Below are 13,639 nucleotides of genomic sequence, written 5' to 3'. Positions count from 1 at the left end.
GCTGAAACAGTACTCTGGAAATAACACACAATTAAAACAGACTTATTTTTTCCTGAAACTATCACAAATGAGCATTTTCATTAATTAATTGCTCATTAGCACAAAGAAATTTAAAAATTCTGAAGAATTAATATCATAAAGGACATAATCTCTAGACATAACACACTTTCATCAGGAAGCAAACAATTTAAAATTATGGGTGACATAATTATTTGGAATTACTTTAAGTACAGAGAAAACACTATATATTAAAATTGAGAGTTACAGTAAACTGATATTTAGAGAAAATTTCCATACTTGAGTACGTTATTAAAACAAGAAAGCATGGTAATAAAGGTGATTAGTGTTAATTAATTTATTTTTTATTGGATAATTGCTTTACAGAATTTTGCTGTTTTCTGCCAAAATAAAGGTGATTAGTATTTAATGTGAAAGTCTTGGATGAAAGAAAGTAAAAGGAACAAGCAATAATTTAATAGGAGGAGAAATTTATGGAATAAAAAATAACCAAAATTAGAATTTAACAAAGCATAAGAACGAACTTTGAGATTTCGTGCAATCTGGTGAATTAACCCTCCTGAACAGTGTCACTGAAAACAACTAAAATACATGATGTGTGTGTGCATGTTAGTCACTCAGTTGTGTCTGATTCTTTGTGACCCCTTGGGTTGCCATTTCCTTCTCCAGGGGGTCTTCCCAACCCTGGGATAACACCCAGCTCTCCTGCATTGCAGGTGGATTCTTTACCATATGAGCCACCAGTGAAACCCAAAATACAGGATAATAAAATATAAAGTATAAAAAATATATCACTATTTTATCAACTATATCACTAAACAAATAGGAAGAGCATCCCAAGAAGATGAAAATAGAGTGAAGTGGTAACCCACCACAAACTCACATGCCTCAAAGCTGGTGTTAACTCTGAATATGTTTCCTGAATGTGGCTGCATTTCAGCTCCCATGTTTACTATACACAAAAATTTAACTCAATATTTTCTCTCACTCTAAACAAGGAGCTATAAAATGAAAGTAAATAAAACTAAAAATATATCTGAGACAATTATAGAAATGGAAGACTATAGGGAAAATTTTAAAACTCTAATAAGGAACATAGTAGATAATCTGGATAAAGTAAGAGATATTCTATGCCTTCACATGGGATGGCATAATATCATGAATATGCCAGTTTTCTTCCATTTTATCCATAAATTCTAGGCCATCTTCTTTTAAAGTGCATTGGCATTTGAATAATCCAAGAAATGTGTTTCAAAAACAAAAAAATGTGTGGAGAATGAAGGTCCACATAGAACTAAGATTTAAAATGAAGACTAAGGAAAGAAAACTTGGGTTTCTATAGTCCATGGTTAAAAAAAAAAGCACCACATATTAATCATGAAAAGGAAAAATATAAGGCCAATTAAATATGATAGTCAACACACAGACAGAATCCCATAAAAATGGAACTTAAGTTGATAAAAATTACCAACAAATCAATAATAAAGGAAAGAATGTTTATTGGATAGATTTCTTTGAAAAATTGGCTTACTTGGAGGAAAAAGCGGAGAAGGCGATGGCACCCCACTCCAGTACTCTTGCCTGGAAAATCCCATGGACGCAGGAGCCTGGTAGACTGCAGTCCATGGGGTCGCGAAGAGTCGGACACGACTGAGCGACTTCACTTTCACTTTTCCCTTTCATGCATTGGAGAAGGAAATGGCAACCCACTCCAGTGTTCTTGCCTGGAGAATCCCAGGGACAGGGGAGCCTGGTGGGCTGCCGTCTATGGGGTCGCACAGAGTCGGGCAGGACTGAAGCGACTTAGCAGCAGCAGCAGCAGGAGGAAAAAGTAATCTGAGTACCTGCCTAACACCATTTAGAAGTATGAGCATCTGCCTAACACCACTTAGAAATGTACTCACATAGACTAAGTACCAAAATGAGAAAGATAAAAATAGGAACTTAGAAGAAAAAGAAGAACATTTTAATGACCCAGAGGCAAAAAGTGACATCATAGAAATATTTTTGAATAAGGAACACACATCAGGGTTATAACTTACCTGGTTGAATCAAGAGTACAAACAATAAAGTAAAAATATTTGAGTATCTCAGATCATAGAAACATTAGAGAATTAGATCACTATATTGTTCATATTTATCTAAAATGAAATTGAAGGCTAAGAACTCAGGATGCTGGGTGTGGCAAGAGAAAACAGTATATGTAGGAAACTGAATACATACTTTGGATCCAAGCTCTATTACCTACTAATTATATAGGCACAAACTGGTCATTTGCTTCTTCTCCCACCTACATCAAAGTGATAAAACATGAAAGTCTTGTAAGATTAGAGAAAACATAAGATAACACAGAGTAGCTAAGAGTGTCAGCACAGCAACTGGAGTGTTTTTACTTTTCTTGCATACCCATCCCCTGGCATACTACTCAGTAAGGGTTTTAGAAAATAAATGAATAGCTATTAAGAAGAAATGACAGCTGCCATTATCTGATGATATTGAAATCCAGATGGAGTTGGCATTTTTCTCCACAGTTGAGAGGAAGAAAGAATCAAGTTATATATACTATTGCTCTTAAGGAAGAGCTTTTCTGAACATTCTTTGATCATTTGATTAGGCTAAAATGAATCATATAAAGATATGGATTTAACCAATTCTGAGATTTCTAGCAGAGGATATGCATACTTGAGTTTACTTAAAAATTATCGAGATCTTAAATCTAGGCACAAAGTCATCAACTAGTAGTTTAGAAAGTAAATATTCTTATGATAATGTGTTAATTCCTATGTACTTTTAGTATAAGAAAGTATTGCTTCTCATATCTTTGGCCTTCTGGCCTCAGTTCTAATGGATTAATAAGTCGTTTAGTTGCTAAGTCATGTCCAACTCTGCAACCCCACGAACTGCAGCACGTCAGGCTTCCCTGTCCTTCCCTATCTCCAAGGGTTTGCTCAAACTCATGTCCATTAAGTCAGTGATGCCAGCCAACCATCTCATCCTCTGTCGTCTTCTTGTCCTCTTGCCCTAATCTTTCCCAGCATCAGGGTCTTTTCCAGTGAGTCAGCTCTTCATATCAGGTGGCCAAAGTATTGGAGCTTCAGCTTCAGCATCAGTCCTTCCACTGAATATTCCTGGTTGATTTCCTTTAGGATTGACTGGTTTGATCTCCCTGCTGTCCAAGGGATTATCAACAGTCTTCTTCAGTACAACAATTTGAAAGCATCAATTCTTCAGTGATCAGTCTTCTTTATGGTCCAATTATCACATCTGTATACAACACCTGGAAAAAACATAGCTTTGACTATAGAAACCTTTGTTGGCAAAGTTATCTCTATGCTTTTTAATATGATGTCTAGGTTTGTCATCACTTTTCTTCCAAGGAGCAAGCATCTTTTAATTTCATGGCTGCAGTGACTGTCTTCAGTGATTTTGGAGCCCAAGAAAATAAAATATGTCACTCTCTCCAATTTGTCCCCATCTATTTGCCATGAAGTGATGGGACCACATGCCATGATCTTCATTGTTTGAATGTGGAGTTTTAGGCCAGTTTTTTCACTCTCCTCTTTCACTTTCAAGAGGTTCTTTAGTTCCTCTTCGCTTTCTGCCATTAGGGTGGTATCATCTGCGTTTCTGAGGTTGTTGATATTTCTCCCAGCAATCTTGATTCCAGTTTGTGCTTTATCCAGCCTGGCATCTTGCATGATGTACTCTGCACAGAAGTTAAATAAGAAGGGTGACAATATATAGTCTTGATATATTCCTTTCCTAATTTTGAACCCGTCAGTTGTTTTATGTCTAGTTCTAACTGTTGCTTCTGGACCTGCATACAGGTTTCTCAGGAGACACATAAAGTGATCTGGTATTCCCATCTCTTTAAGAATTTTTACGGTTTTTGTGATTCACAATATCAAAGGCTTTAGCACAATGAAGCAGAAGTAGATGTGATTTTCTTTTTGGAATTTCCTTACTTTTTCTATGATCTAGTGTATGTTCGATTAATAAGTACCTACTCTAAATTGACAGACTAAATTTATAGCATATTTGTGATGATTTTACAATTGGTGGCATTTATTCCAAAGAGTCCATTTAACCCTAAAAACAACATGTTTCTTGCAGAACAGCTATCAGACTCATTTTTATTAAAGTTAGAATATTCTGCACTTGCTAATTTCAGACTACATATTTGTGTTTTGGTATAAAGAACTCAAAGGGATTATTAACTCTCTTTTTATATAGTGGTGCATGTTTCAAACTGACAGATAAATAGTGGGATGAAGAGGGAAATATCCAAAGGGAAGGAGGAAGTAGCAGAAGGTAAAAATAAGGGGCAGAAGAAATATAATAATTCAAAAATAACCTGTCCAGCATAGATATCCCTAAAGAATACAACCAAATGGTGGTGTGATATTCATAAGTACAAATGCTTTACGTGTGAAAAGAACAATACTCAAAAGCTGCAATTACAGATTTGGAATCAGAACTGAACTTGCAGAAGTTGAATTTCTGCAAGGATGGCTTTTTAACAAGCATTCACTACTCAAGGTTTCCATAAATAGTGACTAGACACACACAGGCTACTAGAGCAATAATCACCTTGCCAAGTATGGTAAATGAATAGGAAATTTACAATTTCATTGTTGTGTTTATTCTTTGATACTCATTCTTAATGTAACTGTATAAGTCACTTCCTCATCCCTGTGATTTTCTGATTCTGCATCAAACATTCAGCCCAAAAAGTTTGTGCAGTTCTTTGGTATGATTCTCATTTCATTTATTTAATTTATCATTATAGATTCAGTATTCTGTACTTTTACAGTATTATTTTCAAATGCCTTCCTGTTTTAGTTTGCTTACATGTGTGAGTCACTTCAGTTGTGTCTGACTCTTTGTGACCCCATGGATGGTAGCCCGCCAGGCTCCTCTGTTCATGGGATTCTCCAGGCAAGAATGCTGAAGTGGGTTGCCATTTCCTTCTCCAGGGAATCTCTCCAATCCAGGAACTGAACTCAGGGCTCCTGCATTGCAGGCAGATTCTTTACCGACTAAGCTACAAGGGAAGCCCAGCACGACCTGGGAAGCCCTCATATCTTAAGCCAGGTTCCAAATGATCTGCCAGGTAAAATGACTGCCAGGGATTATAACAAGATATATGCTCTACCTTTTTAAGTCCTTTGGAGAATATTTCACTCACTAAAAATAAATGATCTTTCTCCATCCTCTGTATCTATTTTTATACCATATTAAGCAAAATTCAAGAGGAAGAAAATATGAACTTTCCTTCAAATAATATTTATGTATTTTGCTTGTAATAACATATTTCCTAGAGGCTAAGAAATACACAGGAAAAATTATTTTCCCTATTAATAGAAAAAGTATCTATTTAACCAGTGTGTTTCCTTTGTAGTATTTTATAACAGTATTACACAAAAGCAAGAAAACATAATCCTGGTTGGAACTGTTGCATAGGTTTGTCTTTTTCATTTGATCACTATCTCAAAGGTTTAACAGCAAAATTTATGTTCAAAAAGCATTAGCAAGTAAGTAAACATATTTTTAATACATATTAAAAGAAATCACCATACAGCCTCTTGAATAGATGCTCTTTATTTTTTGTTACTCAGTAGCCACTTCAGTACTCTTGCTTGGAAAATCTCATGGATGGAGGAGCCTGGTAGGCTGCAGTCCACCGGGTCACTAAGAGTCGGACACGACTGAGCGACTTCACTTTCACTCTTCACTTTCATGCATTGGAGAAGGAAATGGCAACCCACTCCAGTGTTCTTGCCTGGAGAATCCCAAGGACGGCAGAGCCTGGTGGGCTGCCGTCTATGGGGTCGCACAGAGTCGACAGGACTGAGGTGATTTAGCAGTAGCAGTAGCCTCTACAAAAATTACAGTAAATGCAGAAGTTATTTCTAATCCTATAGAAGTTATAGGATATAACATAGTTATTATGGACAACATTCTAATAAAACAAATGGTATTTATTAGCCAGTTCCTTACCCTAAACTTGCAGATCCAACTATAGATTATACTACCTGGGGTCTTCAGTATTTTTTCATACTGTTTGCTCCCTCAGCTCCCATGTTCTCCAAACTCTCATTGGCTAATACTCAGCATATCTAAAGAAACAGTGAGCAATGTGAAAACATGTATCCAAATTATTATAATTTTTTAGAAATACTAAGATTCATGCTAACATCGTGACTGTCTATTTCACATATCAGAAAATATCAGTACAGTTCAGCTCAGTTGCTCAGTTGTGTCTGACCCTTTGCCACCCCATGAACTGTAGCATGCCATTGCTTCCCTGTCCATCACCAGCTCCTGGAGTTTACTTAAACTCATGTCCATTGAGTCGGTGATACCATCCAACCATCTCATCCTGTATCGTCCCCTTCTCCTCCTGCCCCCAATCCTTCCCAGCATTAGGGTCTTTTCCAACGAGTCAACTCTTCGCATGAGGTGGCCAAAGTATTGGAGTTTCAGCTTCAACATCAGTCCTTCCAATGAACACCCAGGACTGATCTCCTTTAGGATGGACTGGTTGGATCTCCTTGCAGTCCAAGGGACTCTCAAGAGTCTTCTCCAACACCACAGTTGGAAAATATGGCCAAATGTAAATGTATAGTTTTGGTTAATTCTGAGATGGAAAGGCTGAACAGCTCATTGTGTTTGTTGTATCTCAGGTTGATCATATACAATTTCCAATTGACAAAGAGGACCTGTAGGACAGTGAAAATACTCTGTATAATACCAAAATGATAGGTACATGTCATTATATATTTGTCCAAATGCATAAAATGCACAACACCAAGACTGAACCATTAAGTGAACTATGGACTTTGGGTGATTACAATGTGATTATGTAGGTTCATCAACTGTAACAAACTGTAACACCCACTCCAGTGGGTGATGTTGATAATGGGAGAGGACATGCATGTATATGAGCAGGGGACAGTCTGTAGCTTCTCAATTTTGCTGTAAACCTTAAACCACATTAGAAAATAGTCTTCAAAAAACTCTCCAATTATCATGTCATTCCTTTAGAATATGACAGGCACAATTCTAACCAATCTCATCTCTTAATTACTATCCCCTTTATTTGTTCTACTGCAAACAAGATTAGTCTCTTAACTGTTACTCAAACAGGTCGGCTCCTCAAATTTTGCATTTGCTTTTCCTTTGCTGAAATGCTTTTCTCCCAGATATTCATGTTTCCCTCACTCAAATTTCTGCTCAGATGCCAACTTCACAAGGAGACTTTCCATCTCTAATACTGTACAATGTCCCTCAAAATCCTGACTTATTCTACTTCCTTACTTTGTTTTTCTCCTTAGAAATTATCAATGAATTCAATAATACATATCTTATCTGTATTTTTTTTTACTTTTTATATAATCCAACAAAACATAATTTGTAAGGATAGAAAATATTTCATCTGCTTTGTTAACTTCTCTATACTCACCACTTAGAACAGAGCCTTTTAACAACGAATTTATCAACTACTTGATGTATGAAATAAGTAATGAGCAAGAAGAATTTTCATGGCAGTTGCTAGAGCACTTTTAATACATTTTATATGAGGGCTTTTAATAAAGAAAATATGAATTTGGATAATTCTGGACATGCTTGAAAAAGAGATTTTAGTTTAAAACTATTGCTTTGTTTCTTCTTAAGCATTAATACTAGTCATTTGTTTTAACCTTCAATTTCAAGATTTTAAAGAGTGTTAAATGGTAGCATTATTAGAGAGATGATGAACTGTATACGACAAATCACCCATTAAAAAGGAATTATTAATAACATCACAAACAGTATCAGCTATAGTAAAAAAAAAAGTCTTGAAGCCAATTTATGCTGTAACTGTTAGCACTATCCCCTTAATAACTTGCACTTAGTTTTTAGAAAGATAAGCAGAACCTAAAGCTCCCTTGAGTCATACAAAATTCCTTAGACTTCTCCCTTATCTCAGTAATTCTTTAGATTAAAGACTAGTCAGAAAATACTATTTTTATTCAGAAGGGTTCCTTAATGAACAAAAAAATAGTAGACCAGATTCAATACCTTTAGCCTACATCTTGGAATATATGGACCAAAAAATACAACAAAAAGAGTTCCCCTGTGCCCATTTAAAAAAAATTATTTTCCAGTAAACTAGAATACTGTGTCTTAGGAAACTGAACTAGATCTTTCTCAATTCTTAAAAGTGTCTGTGTCATTCCTGCTAAAACAAAACAGCTATGTGATTATAGATATCCCTGAGCAATTTATTTTGGCTTCGGCAAGAATATCCCAAAAGCATAGGCTTTGGAGGCCAAAATCAAGATTTAAATTCTAGGTTTGCTAATTTTTGCTCTGTGTCTTTAAGGAAATTAGCATACATCTTTTTTCTTAAATGAAAATAATTTTAATTTCACAGGTTTGTTGTAAGGACAAGATGGGAGGAGTGAAAAGAGTATAGAAAATAGCAGGAATATTGTAAAATAGAATTCCTCTGTCTAAAATTGCTAGCATCAATTTAGCAAAGTGGTTGATGGTCTGAGTTCAAACCTTATATCACTTAACTAAAATTATTACCAATTTAGGTCAGATATATTAGATCAAAATGACTAATATGTTTCAGTTCAGATGCTAATACTGATTGATTGGTTGTGGCTTCCAGGAGTACTATATTGAAAAGTATTCAAGGCTGCATCCAGATTCAGTGGAAAAGAGCTTAGTGATTAAACTAAATCACACTAACAACACCAGAGTGATTTCCCATAAGGGAATGTTTATCATTTCTCTATACAAACCAAGAATGAGTCATAAAATTGTGGATACTACTGGCATAATTTTGGTTCCCCAAAATCTATTTTAGCTAGAATTATTAAATATTTCAGGCATAAAGGATAAGATATATATTTCAGGCAAACTACAAAAGCAAGGATTTAATGTACAAATTGGATGCCCTTATTCCTTGCAAGCACAAAGGCTTTGTTTTGAACTTTCTGTCTTGTATCTTAATTCTACAGCTTTCTACATGTGTAGACAGAATTATATATTATTAATACATTGTAGAAATTCTAGGAACAAGAGATTAGAAGAACAGAGGAAGGAAATATGCATTTGTATTGTATATGATGAACTTTAAATAAGTTAGGTATTTAACTTATTTAAACTTAAATAAGTTAAACTTAAGTTTAAAGGTAAATTTAAATGGATACTGAGAGCAGATGCATCTCCCATTGACAAAGAAATTTGGAATATTAAAATATATGGATATGACTACCACCAACAAGAACAAAAAAAGAGAGTCTTAGATGTAATAAATGACAAAGATAAAGTCTGAGAAGAGAGATTTAAATCTTTAGTGATATCCCCAAGGGAATCAGATGACAGAGATTGGTGGTAAGGGTTTAAATGTCCATGCAAAAGCAGACAGAGAGGTACAATAAAGATCCCTGCACAAACGAGAGTACTATGAGAGGGCCCTCTTCCTGCTGAAACAGGAAGGAGAACAATCCACCCTTCATTCTGGGTAATGGATAAGGAAAATATGTGAAGAGAGGAAAATAATAAAACACAGATAAACAAATAGTAACTAAACAGCAAAAGTTATTTTAGATACATGACCATTAAAATTAAAATTTAAATAAACATTAAAAAATGGGCATTTTCCAAAGGAATAATTGATAGCATTACTGAAAAATCTGAGCAAATAACCAAGGAATCAGGAGGAGTAAAGATATGTAAAACACTAAACATTCGTTAAGACTCATCCAGAAAGAAAAAAAAAAAGAAGGATGGAAATAACATGAGAAGGATAGAAACTAATTGTACTTTTGGCATTAAGAATGTAGAAAAAGGAAGAAAAGTTCTATTTGAAAAAAAAGATTGCTGTGATTTTTAGATCTAAAAAACAAATCCTGAGTCCTCAAATAAAGGCAATAGAAAAGTTCATGTAGAAGAGAAAAATCTGAGCCAAGATACACCATTCTGAAACTAGAGATTATAAAGTGTGCAGAAAAATCTCAAAAGATAGAGGAAAAAAACATAAAATGAATAAAAAATAGTCTGAAAACAAACATTTCTCAACAATAATGAACACTTATAGACAACAGATTAATATTACAAAAGCTCTAATGGGATGCATCTGTTTACCCAGGAATAACTCTGGGTTAAACTAAGCTATCATTCTAAATTTATTGCAAAATACAAATACTAAGAAACAAAACATTAAAGAAAGGCAAAAATGACTTCCTACCCAAATATCCTCACTAAAACTTACCCTCTACCAAAAAACAAACCTTAGTAAGAAGGAAAGAGTGAGATGGCAGGAAAAATAAGAACGACTATAGGAATCTGTCAACATTCAGGTAAACAAAACAACTGGTTACCTGGTGATGTTTAAAAAGAAGTTATAAATATTTGGTAAATTCTGAGTTTAAAAATTATAAAAGCAGCCTATATATACTGACTTACTTTAGACATAGTTAACCCAGGTATCCATCTAAAATTTCTAAAATAATAGAAATAGAATATATAATCTCCAAAGAAGAAAATGTATTTAAAAATAAAAGAAGGGGAAAGAAAACAATAAATGCAATAAATGATTTAAAGGAAGCTGCAAAGAAAGTACACAGTCAACAAAAAATGCCAGATAAAATAGTAAATATACAACAATGTTTATAAACACCCACAAAACATGTTAAACAGACTAAACTTCCCTGAAAATAGTTTTTGGTTGGATTAAAAATATGTTTGCAGGTGCTCTTTGAAAAAGATACACGTTTTGATAATTTATGTTTTTCTACAATATTTTTCTTCAGTGTAATTAAAATAATTGCATTGAATAACATGGAAAGTTGAAAAAGATGGAAAATGACATGCCAAGAAAACGACCATGAAATAAAAGCAGAATAATACTAACATCAGAGATGTATATTTTAAGGCAAAAATCAAAATTAAACAAAAATTGCTTATTGCTGAAGTAAAAATTTAAGAAACTATAATAATCATTACTCTATATTTCATAAATGAATAGAAATATAAAATTGATAGAAATAGATGCATTCAAAATCATATAGTCAATTTTAACTCAGTTTTATAAGGAAATAGATAACAAATGTTAGTAAGGAAAATGTATGCTAACAACACAATTAATACACATACCTAATACTCTGTACTGCAATAGTAGATGGATTTTCTTTTTCCTAGTGTATGTATGACATATATTAGATCGTGTAATATTAAAATTTTTTGTGCGGTAGATATTCGCCTTGTGGCCTCACCTACTAGGCCACAAGGCAAATATCTACCTAGCCCACAATTTAATATTTCATGAAATATATCATATGGCCAAAATATGACAAAATAGGAAATCAATTACAGAAAGACAGACAAAAAATTTCTACTTTTTGAATATTAAAACAGGACAAAAAATTAATAAAACATAAAGAGCTTCTTAACTTCAAAGAAGAAATTATTATGGTAATGTTTAGAATTAAATGGCACTAGTGCCATTCTCAATCAAAATCTATGGGAAAGTCTCTAAAATATTATCAATATATCAACTGGTAATGCACATTTCAAAACAAGAATCACTAAGAAATATTAATTAAATCTAGGATCATCGGTGCAGCTTTTCAAATATATCCAGTTTTTATTTCTCTTTAGGTACAATTTAGGAGTTTATTTCCTTTCCCATAGAATTTAGAATAGCCGTTTAACATTTTTGGCCGATGAATTTTTGAGTCACAATTTAGTGTGTCATGATTGGGCAAAAATTTTAAACACCAGTAGCTGAGGCACATATCCCCTTTCTACTACCTCAGTGGTTACAGAAATTGATGTCAAGATAATGAAAATAACAAGACAAAGTTCCAATAGTATCACGTCATATTTATATGCATTTGAATTTATACCATACTGAAATTTAACTTAAAGTTGTATAACCTAGAGTTATCATGTTAATTATACACAAAGGCAACACTTAACATTATTTTATTTTTATTATTAACTATATTGGATTGGTGGATCCATGGTATTTTGCATTTGTCAATATCTGTATAACTTTATATCACAAAGCATGAAATTTAAGGAAAAAAACAGTTTAATTCAACTAGAATATTGGAGACTCCCAGAATGGAATACAGACTGTTACAAATATGTTGTATGTTAGAGAGAATCTAGAAGCAGTGACATCTTAGCAGAAATAAGCACTTAGATTTCAGCTTGCAAACATCCATTCTCCAGGAAAAGGAATCAGATATTCTTGAAAAAAGTAATAATACCAGGCCTGAAGCAGGAAGAAAATACACTATGAGTTGGAACACTTTACAGTATTAGAAGTTGTCATGACTGAAACAGAGAAAAGTGACATACGTATGCAAAAAACAGACAAAAATAAACGTGTAAAAGAGCTCCTAATGGCCAAAGCTAGAACAATTAAGCATCATAAATTAAGCTATTTAGAAAACATACTATTAAAATTTAGTAATGCCAAAGGCTTTGACTTTGTGGATCATCATAAACTGTGGAAAATTCTAAAAGAGATGGGAATACCAGACCACCTGACCTGCCTCTTGAGAAACCTGTATGCAGGTCAGGAAGCAACAGTTAGAACTGGACATGGAAAAACAGACTGGTTCCAAATAGGAAAAGGAGTACGTCAAGGCTGTATATTGTCACTATGCTTATTTAACTTATATGCAGAGTACACCATGAGAAACCCTGGGCTGGAAGAAGCACAAGCTGGAATCAAGATTGCTGGGAGAAATATCAATAACCTCAGATATGCAGATGACACCACCCTTATGGCAGAAAGCGAAGAAGAACTAAAGAGCCTCTTGATGAAAGTGAAAGAGGAGACTGAAAAAGTTGGCTTAAAGCTCAACATTCAGAAAACTAAGATCATGGCATCTGGTCCCATCACTTCATGGCAAATAGATGGGGAAACAGTGGCTGACTTTATTTTTCTGGGCTTCAAAATCACTGTAGATGGTGATTGCAGCCATGAAATTAAAAGACGCTTATTCTTTGGAAGGAAAGTTATGACCAATCTAGACAGCATATTAAAAAGCAGAGACATTACTTTGTCAGCAAATGTCCATCTAGTCAAGGCTATGGTTTTTCCAGTAGTCATGTATGGATGTGAGAGTTGGACTATAAAGAAAGCTGAGCACGGAAGAATTGCTGCTTTTGAACTGTGGTGTTGGAAAAGACTCTTGAGAATCCCTTGGACTGCAAAGAGATCCAACCAGTCCATCTTAAAGGAGATCAGTCCTGGGTGTTCATTGGAAGGACTGATGTTGAAGCTGAAACTCCAATATTTTGGCCACCTGATGCGAAGGGCTGACTCATTTGAAAAGACCCTGATACTGCGAAAGATTGAGGGCAGGAGGAGAAGGGGACGACAGAGGATGAGATGGATGGATAGCATCACTGACTCAATTTACGTGAGTTTAAGTAAACTCCGGGAGTTGGTGGTGGACAGGGACACCTGGCATGCTGCAGTCCATGGGGTCACAAAGAGTCGGACATGACTGAACGACTGAACTAAAATTAAGCTATTTAGAAAACATACTATTAGAATATAACTCAAACCTTTAATAAATTGCAGTGAGTCCATACAGACAAT

General features: G+C 34.5%; 1 protein-coding gene across 10 annotated transcripts in view; it reads right to left on the bottom strand.

Annotated features, from left to right (window-relative positions):
- The window catches only part of LOC145514141 (uncharacterized), a 959,076-nt gene that overhangs the window by 378,767 nt on the left and 566,670 nt on the right, over positions 1-13,639 (bottom strand). For 2 of the 10 annotated variants that reach the window (XR_014059865.1, XR_014059870.1), the window contains exon 3: positions 6,019-6,137. The exons of the other annotated variants lie outside the window; for them this stretch is intronic. The gene's annotated coding sequence lies outside the window, so the exon portion shown is untranslated. The remainder of the gene's footprint in view (positions 1-6,018; positions 6,138-13,639) is intronic. 10 annotated transcript variants of the gene reach the window in all.

This window comes from Giraffa tippelskirchi, chromosome 7, assembly GCF_054371585.1.
Source record: "Giraffa tippelskirchi isolate mGirTip1 chromosome 7, T2T-mGirTip1v1.2.pri, whole genome shotgun sequence".
NCBI lineage: Eukaryota > Metazoa > Chordata > Mammalia > Artiodactyla > Giraffidae > Giraffa > Giraffa tippelskirchi.
This window is presented reverse-complemented; position numbering and strand designations above follow the sequence as displayed.